Raw genomic sequence first — 9707 nt, 5'->3', positions numbered from 1 at the left:
CGGAGCTGTTGGCAGCTGCCCAACTCATCGTGCCCAGGCACCCTCTGGAGGTGATAAATCAACACCCCACACACCACCACGAGCTGAGCCCATGGGTGGGGATGTTCTCCCCCTCCTCAGCACAGGATAACACTTTGCCTGATCCTGAAACAGGGAGGGAAGGAGGGGAGCCAGGAACACCAAACCTGCAGGCAGGGAGAGCAGGGCGGCTGCAGGAGCCTGGACTGTGGTCCCTCGGGGTGAGATGCAGCTGCTCATCCCCCAGATACTGCTGGTGGGCACCTGCCATGGCCCTGTGTGGCCAGGCTGACATCACCAGCCCAATGTCAGACTCCCACAAGCAGCATCTGGGGGATGAGCAGCTGCATCTCACCCCGAGGGACCACAGTCCAGGCTCCTGCAGCCGCCCTGCTCTCCCTGCCTGCAGGTTTGGTGTTCCTGGCTCCCCTCCTTCACTCCCCGTTTCAGGATCCGGCAAAGTGTTATCCTGTGCTGGTGGGCACCTGCCATGGCCCTGTGTGGCCAGGCTGACATCACCAGCCCAGTGTCAGACTCCCACAAGCATTCTGAGCCTCCACTCAAAGCCAGCAACAACCTAATGCAGGAGCATCCCGTCAGCACCAGAATGTCACCACACGTTGCCCAGGAAACCCACCTTTAAGTGAAGTGTTTTAATATTGATTCTCCTCAGGAATCTGTGTTTGCAAGGGCTGAAACAAGGCTTTAGGCACCTCTGACAGGAGCCCTGTTGCCCCAGTCTCTGGCTGTCTTTGTTGCCCTCTGGAGACACTGCCCTGACCCGCTGGGCTCAGCCCCCTGCCCGCCACGGGCCGGCCCAGCCGCCTTTCATCACTGTCTAAGGAATTATCACCGGGGACTTCGTGCAATTAGGCCTCAAAAATGGGCATGTCAGTGCTCCAGGGGACTAAGCCTGCCTCATGAAAGAAGCTCCAGCCTTTGCTTTCGCTGCACAAGGGAATTCTTTTACCCTGAGGATTTATATCAAAGCAAGACACTAGTCAAGACGTGCCAAGGCACTGTAGTTTGTACCTCTTTGTAGCTCATCAAGGTGAATGTCAGTGGAAAAAAAACCCTTCAGAGGTGACCAGGCACAGAGACAGCCATCTAAAGTTACATACTTTGGTACAAGAAAAATAAAGAACCCACCTCTGTGTTTTTGGTAAAAGCAAACCTGGCCTGTCTCAGAGACAGGCTCCGTTTAGAATCAGCAACGGGAGCGTAATGAGCTGCACAAAGGCAGCCAGACCAAACCCCTCTCAGGATCCACAGCCTGGCTGAACTCAGCCCATCCCAGGGACCATCCAGGCACCATTTCCAGCTCCCTCACAGCTGGCTGGGCAGGGTTTGTTCCCAGGTTTCTCGGGGTGGCTGCAGCTGACGGGACTCGAGGTACACCCTGCGAGCTGCTGGTCCCTCCCGCAGCAATAACAGGGAGGATGCTCAGGGATAACAGTGGCACTGACTGGATGTTTTTCAAGAGCTGCAGCCCCAGCTGTGGAAGCAAAGCAAGCAGGGAGAGGTGTCTCTGGTGAAGTCCAGCTCTGCAGCACATGAAGGGATGGGGATGAGGGCAATTCAAGGCTCTGGGTAACACACACTCATTTTTCCTGTTCCTTCCATTCCTGACCCTTCCCAGTCTCTGCAATCTCTCACCTTGTGGCACCCCCAAAATGAAAAGCCTGCTATGCTATGACTGCTTTAAATAATCCCTACTGAACCCAGGCTGGGGGACCCCCCTGGAGAGGAGCCAGTGCCCCAGAGGGATGTGCCATGGGATTCCAGAGGGTGCTCCCATTCCAGCAGCCACCTCTTACCCTGCCCATGGTGACCCCAAGGCTGACAGGACTAAGGAGAGGAGACAGGAGTTGTCACTCACCACACCCCTCAGCATCTTCCTCTGAAAGGCTTAATGGTTCTTACACAGCCAAAACATCTCTTGCATTTCTCTGCTCAATAAAAGCAGCCACAAATTAAAAGATGGGGAAGAATTAAAGCTTTCAAAAGTTGCAGCTGACACACCCACTGGGGAGATCCAAGCCATTCCTTAAAAAAAAAAGGCACCCAAAAGGGAAACAGTTCCATCTAGAGAAAAAAACCTTACATTTTGGCTGGGCTGGACTCCTACAACATATATTTTCACAAGCATCCCAGAAAATGTGGTCCAATCCTTCCCTTTTCCTCCTGGATATGACACCAACTCCAAAGCAAAAGCCAAAAAAAAAGGTTAGTATCTTTTAGCTTGAATGACTGCAGGGCTTCACTGCAGAGGTTTTATCCAAAACAATCCCTAAATATCTTCACTCGCCAAACAAGGGCTGAGTTGTAACTTCTTATTGTGCTCTACGTTTTTATGGCATCTCTGAAATGAAGACATCATAAAATAAGTTGGTCTTAATCCCTTTCTCTCCTAACTGTGCATTCAGGGGAAATAACAGGATGACCTAAAATAAGAATTTACAGACAAAACTCATGTGTAGTTTTATGCAAGAGTAAAACTCTTCACTGCTGGACATTTTGGGCCAGGCATTTCCTTACTGTGGCTGATCCAATCTGCAAAACTTCCTTTCATTTTTAGTCTGGATCTGAAATGTCAGTGATCCAGAGGACAGAAAGACTTGTAAAATGCCCCTTCTTTCTGGCCCTCACCACCACACAGGGATTGCCACAAACCAACAGAGACAATGAGAAAATTATTCCTGGCTGAACCACAATGAAGTTGTAGCTCTGTCTTCCCTTCTAGAGCTTTGTTACACAAACCTTATTGGATGAACTCAATTATAGGGCACGCTGGGGGGAAGGTGGGGAATTAGCTTTGCTTCTGCCAGTGCCCATCACTGTGGGGTGGTTTGGCCTGGCAGAGAATATGGGGAGAAGGTGAGGTATTAATTTCCATTTAGGAATGGGCCTCATGGCTGCAGAGAGGGAAGCTGAGGGCAGAGCTCCTCACCAGCACCACCCCTGGCAGTGGATTAATTAATTCCCTGCACACTGCTCATTTGCTAATGTATTTTTCCAAAGCCCACAGAAGTTCCGTGAACATTTTGAACACTGTGATGGGCAGAGAGATGCCAATACCTTAGTTGGGGTGGGTGTTTTTTAATCCCTTGCTGGGCAAACTTTTGGCTTTATTATTTCCAGTTCTAATTAATGTAATACCAGCACTAGAACATTGCAAAAGACAGAGCAAAAACTGCCTGTGCAAGTAGAGAGCAGTTGCCTTCCTCTCTTCCAAAACTGAGGGATCCAACCCAATACAGCATCAAGTGCCAGAGGGACAGATTGTCACAGCTGCTTTTAACCCCTCTCATCCTGATACCCTTGGGATCCAAGACCCTCTGGACAGCAGGGAGAGCCTCCCAGTATTCATTTAATGACAATGGACAAAAATCAAAGGCTTCACCTGATTGCAGAAAGGACAATGATCTGCTAGTGATGGTACCTTCAAGTGGTCACACTGAGCTGGACACAGAGCTTGGAAAGCACAGCAGAGTCACCTCTCCTTGAGACCTCCTCACTCAGAGACTGTTATCAAACTGGGGGCACTGGTTATGAGGGGGTCCAGCAGCCCCTCCTCAATCAGAGACTGTTATCAAACTGGGGGCACTGGTTGTGAGGGGGTTCCAGCAGCCCCTCCTCAATCAGAGACTGTTATCAAACTGGGGGCACTGGTTGTGAGGGGGTTCCAGCAGCCCCTCCTCACTCAGAGACTGTTATCAAACTGGGGGCACTGGTTGTGAGGGGGTTCCAGCAGCCCCTCCTCACTCAGAGACTGTTATCAAACTGGGGGCACTGGTTAGGAGGGGGTCCAGCAGCCCCTCCTCACTCAGAGACTGTTATCAAACTGGGGGCACTGGTTAGGAGGGGGTCCAGCAGCCCCTCCTCACTCAGAGACTGTTATCAAACTGGGGGCACTGGTTAGGAGGGGGTCCAGCAGCCCCTCCTCTATTCAGAACCTGTTATCAAACTGGGGGCACTGGTTAGGAGGGGGTCCAGCAGCCCCTCCTCAATCAGAACCTGTTATCAAACTGGGGGCACTGGTTAGGAGGGGGTCCAGCAGCCCCTCCTCACTCAGAGACTGTTATCAAACTGGGGGCACTGGTTGTGAGGGGGTCCAGCAGCCCCTCCTCGCTCAGAGACTGTAATCAAACTGGGGGCACTGGTTGTGAGGGGGTCCAGCAGCCCCTCCTCACTCAGAGACTGTTATCAAACTGGGGGCACTGGTTGTGAGGGGGTCCAGCAGCCCCTCCTCGCTCAGAGACTGTAATCAAACTGGGGGCACTGGTTATGAAGGGGTTCCAGCAGCCCCTCCTCAATCAGAACCTGTTATCAAACTGGGGGCACTGGTTAGGAGGGGGTCCAGCAGCCCCTCCTCACTCAGAGACTGTTATCAAACTGGGGGCACTGGTTGTGAGGGGGTTCCAGCAGCCCCTCCTCACTCAGAGAGTGTTATCAAACTGGGGGCACTGGTTAGGAGGGGGTTCAGCAGCCCCTCCTCGCTCAGAGACTGTTGTCAAACTGGGGGCACTGGTTAGGAGGGGGTCCAGCAGCCCCTCCTCAGCTGACCAGAACCAACACACAGAAATCTTTCAAAAAGAGAAGAAATTGCTCAGGTGTCCTATTGCAAACCAAGTTTTTTGGAGGCTTCCAGCACTGCTTGATAAAGCACCACATTTCTAGAAAAGGCAGAGCCAAATGAGCAAGGTCAGACTGGAGGTTTTATTTGCTTTAGAGTGAAGGAACCAGCCTCCAGAAGTGAAACCTTATCTTGTGCCTCCAGCAGGATGGATTTCCATCCCTGCCCTGCTCCTGGACTTCTCTCCAGCCAGGCTGGCCTCGGGAGGGTCCTCCCCTGGCCACATGAAAGGCTCTTCACACCCTCCATGGCACCAGCCTTTCCTACAGCCTGACTGTGAGATCCCTTCCTGCTGGATCTGAGCTCAGGCTGCTCAGTCTCCAGCACGGAGCCCAAATGTACCGTGGAAAAATCTGGAAACCAAGGCACTTAAGGAGTTTAATAAATGGAGATTTACTTGATTTGAAGCTCACCATCAGATTTCTGCTGTACCTAAAGTAAATACCATCCATTAATGGAGAAAACATGGCATTCTAATTTTTTTAATAAAAATAAACACACAAGGAAATTAAAAGCTACAGCCCGTGGCTTTCTAAGGGTTGTTTTTAATAAATTGCACATCTACCCATTTCAAGGCATGGAAATGCACTGGACTGGACAAAAAGTGTTCCAGAGTTGTGCAGCCTTTTTCTGCAGTTTTGTAGAAATGATGCCAAGTTTTATAGAAATGATGCCGACTGCCCAAGGGGTGACACACCCGGGATGTGCCCATAGCCTGGCACTGGCCAGATACCTGTGCCAAGGGGCTCCCACTCCCCAGGAATGTGGAAGTGGGGGCCAGATCCCTGTGCCAAGGGGGCTCCCACTCCCTGGGAATGTGGAAGTGGGGGCCAGATCCCTGTGCCAAGGGAGCTTCCACTCCCAGGGAATGGGGAAGTGGGGGCCAGATCCCTGTGCCAAGGGGGCTCCCACTGCTGGACAATGTGGAAGTGGGGGCCAGATCCCTGTGCCAAGGGGGCTCCCACTCCCTGGGAATGTGGAAGTGGGGGCCAGATCCCTGTGCCAAGGGGGCTCCCACTCCCTGGGAATGTGGAAGTGGGGGCCAGATCCCTGTGCCAAGGGGGCTTCCACTCCCTGGGAATGTGGAAGTGGGGGCCAGATTCCTGTGCCAAGGGAGCTTCCACTCCCAGGGAATGGGGAAGTGGGGGCCAGATCCCTGTGCCAACGGGACTCCCACTCCCCACTGCTGGACAATGTGGAAGTGGGGGGACCAGCCAGACCAAGCAGAGTGTGAGGAGCAGGCTGGAAAAGGGGATGGAAATCTAAAAAGTGAAAGGACAAAATGAACAATCCAAGCTTCCTGATGGGTTTCCCAGCTGACACCCAGTTCCAGCTGGTTGCTGGTGGATATAACCCACACCAGGGCTCTGCTCTCTGTCAGTCACAGCAAGAGGGAACAGGCTGAGCCCCAGCAGGGCCGAGGCTGCTTTGGGGACAGCATTCCCAAGGCAAGCTGGCTCTTTCCACACACCAGAGGGTCACCTGCCTATCACCAGCACCTCTGCTGGTCAAGGATGGCTCGTGATGAACCCCAGGGCCAGGGGCTGGTGCCCACAGAGAGAGAACAGACACTCCTGTGCCTCTGACAGCAGGAAGGAGTACAAATCCCCACGGATTGCACCCATTTCCATGTGTTTAACATTCCCAGCCTTCCCCACTGCTCACAGCAGCACTTTCCACAGCTCCCATCTCCACGACCTTTCCCTTGTCCTGCTCCCCCCTCTGCTTGTGAGCATCACCTGTGAAATGCAGCCTCAGTCAGATCTCCCCGACCTCTGCACCACACAGAAATTCCTCCTGCCAGCATCAGACATGCTTGAATTAGCAAGGAAATGAAAACAAGGCCCAGGAAAGCAGCGGGCTGGGGGGACAGGTGGGGATGGAATGCTGAGCAATCATGTCAAGTCACGGCTGGCCACATCCCTTAGTTGTGCTGGAGGCTCCCTATGTCCAAACAGCAGCTCTGTAGCCAAGGGAGGATCCTGCAAGCCCATTCTCAGCACTTTGGACTCCTCTTTGGGCCACAGGCTCACTCAGGGCATTGCAGCCACTGGCTCCACACCCCACAGCTTTCCACCAGGAGAACCCAGAGACCACCAAAGGTGCTCTCCAATGGGACTGTGCAGATGGAAGAAGAGTTTGGAGTGGAATTAATGCATTTGGTTTGGTATTAAAAACTCAAAAAGTTCTGATAATAGTCATGGAAACTCCTGAAAAAACCCACAACAACAGGAAAACAATCCACCACTGTTGTTTCCAAAACAAGCTTGTTTTCCCCTTTCTAATACAAACACCAGGGACGATTCCAGCATTGACAAAAAGCAACTCTTTTACTCACCTCATAAAAAGGGCTGAAAGTGGGAAAATATTTTAATTTTCTTTTTTTCCAATATCTCCTCAGCCTCCTTTTGGGCTGGAGCATCCCAGGAGACACTGCAGAGCAGAAGACAACAGCAACAACACCCTCTCAGGGCTGAGCAAATTCAGGCATCAAACACTTTCTGTGATGTCCCCAAGCAGAACCACAACCCCAACATATCTGCCTGTCAAAGTTGGCCTCCCAAACTAATTTTGCCAGTTCAAAACACAACTCTGTGGGAGGCAGGGGGGAACTGTCATTTAATATATGTGTATTTATATTTCCTAGTTCAAGGAGGCATAAAACTATTTCCAATACTCATTATGCCCTTTTCATTAATGAGTTTTTTTAATACTGTGATGTGGTTTTGTGGGTTTTTTTCATTGTTAATGCTCTTCAAAGCCCATCTCCTCCAAGCACCCCTTTAAAAGAACATGAGCTGCAGGAGCAACAACCACAACACACAGGTTGGGCTGCAACAGCAGCTCTGGGGTGGTGCAAAAACAAAAATAAAAGTCAGTCTTTGGCTCTTGGTAGGTTAATTAACTGAGAAATGAGGAGGGTTTGCTTCCCAGGACAGACTGCTTGCTCCCCCACCACATGAAAGGGTCTCTCAGTTGTTCCTAAGCTCTCCAGATCACTCCAGTCTTCAACTGGATGTGGAAAGAAATAAAGTTATATGGAAAGAAATTATGTGACTGCCTTTAAAGCAGCTCCACAGATTCTGACCCTGGGAGAAGACACTCCAGAAACATTAAAGACCAGATTTAAATCCAACTCCTGTAATGAAATGTGTAGTTGCAGATGTAACTCCCTCCTTAGTGGGCTGGACCACATTCAACCCTGCTCCAAACCACCCAGAGACGAACCTGGCCCAGCCACGGCTCTCAGCTCGTCCTAATGAAAGCTTGTCCATGATTTGAACCCAGCAGCAATTAACCTTGACAGGGGAGATAAGATTCAAGTTTCAAAGCACAGAGAGTTTACTGGGGTTTTGTGCACTTTCATGAGGCTCTGATTATTATTTTAATGCTGTTGTTTGTGGTTTAGTTTCCTTTTTTTTTCTCCTCCCCTTAATGGTAACATTGAAAAGATGAAAGTTTATGCACTCGTGGCAGGAGCCAAAGGATGGCCCAAGTCCAACCTACCTCCACCCCACCACACTCATCAGATACACTTCCAGACAAGGGGGAATCAGACTAAGAGATGCTGTGGATAGTTTAGGACTGACTGGCCCCAGACATTTTGGAAAAGGGAGAAGAACTCATTAAACTCAAAGGAAAGCCAAAAGTAGTTCTGAGAGTGTTCTTATAGAGGACTAAAATAGGAAGCCAGCAGATCCCACTCCCAGCAGGAAGCCTCAGCCATCCCCAGCAGTGCTGACAGCCCCTCGTGCTTGGCAGGGCTCCCACCCAACCATCTGGAGCTCATCCACCAAGGTGCAGCTCTGAGGAAGGAGACAGAGCCTGGCAAAGGTGTTCAGAGAGCAGCTGGGCAGAGGGTTTGGCTCCTGAGTGCCAGCACAGTGCCCCTGGCAGCAGGAGAGTGCAGGGTGTGGGGTGTGAGGAGGGCAGACCCAGAGATGCCCCTGGCACAGCCCTGCAGGAAAGATGCACCTGCAGCAGAACTCGGGCTCCTCCCAGAGCCCAAAAGGGCACCAAGGCCACAGCTGAACCATGTCCTCTTTCACATTTTCAGCCACTGGCACAAAGGACAAAGGCACAAGGGCACAGCCATAGTCTGCAGCCTGACCTGCCCCAGGCTTTTTGAGCTACCCTGGAAAGCTACTGCAAGGGCTTAAGGCAAAAAAAGTGCTCCCAATAACACAGAAAGCCATGTTTTAATGTTGTGTGCACCGTGGTCTGACTCACAGCAGGTCACCAACCTCATACAAAACCTGGTTCCAGAGAGGGTAAGTCTTTCTAGTAGCCCAGGAGTCTCTAAAAAGGGGGGGGAAATGGGGCATCACCTCCAGCAAAGCAATGCACACTGAGAAACTCACTGCACGCAGCTACCAAGCCAAAATCCAGCCATGGGCACTCTTGGGTTTTAACAAGAAATCACTAATGGTGTATTACAAACCTAAGGAACAGCTCCTGGGGTCACACCACCAAAGCAGCACCGCTGAAACATCCCCCAGCCTGTGGAACCTTGTAGAGCACAGGGAGGCTCAGCCCCTGCCACATCCTCCCCTGCACAGCTTGGATGAGCCATGAGAGCCCAGCGTTGTCCCTTGTGCTGGGGACTGCAGCCCCTTGCCCTGGCAGGGGTACCACATCTGCTACCCATTCCCAGGGGAGGAAGGCTCTCCCCTCCTCCTCCCCCGTGCGCAGCGTGCGCCGTGTTGTGTCTGTGAGAGCCCAAAGCAGCCAGGCTGTAATTCAAACAAATCATATCTAATCACCCTTATCAGAAGGGGGATAAAATCAGCAAAGTTGAGAGGCTGCAGAAACACAAGGCAAAGAGGTATTTCATGATGGGCATGGAAAGCCAACACCTCTGAAGAGCTGTTTTCCCCACAGAGACATCAGAGGGTCACAGTGGGGCACTGCTGAAGAGCTTTTCACAGACTTTAAAAATGTTATTTCCCAAACTCTGCTGCTGGAAGGGCTGTGAGGCACAGAGGGCTCTATTCCAGAATCCCCCACAGCTCCTGCATTTGGGCAAAACAGTCACAAACCCACTACTGGTGGA

Source organism: Pithys albifrons, chromosome 8 (genome assembly GCF_047495875.1).
Source record: "Pithys albifrons albifrons isolate INPA30051 chromosome 8, PitAlb_v1, whole genome shotgun sequence".
Taxonomy (NCBI): Eukaryota; Metazoa; Chordata; class Aves; order Passeriformes; family Thamnophilidae; genus Pithys; species Pithys albifrons.
The sequence above is the reverse complement of the archived record's forward strand: the minus strand, read 5'-3'. Positions refer to the sequence as shown.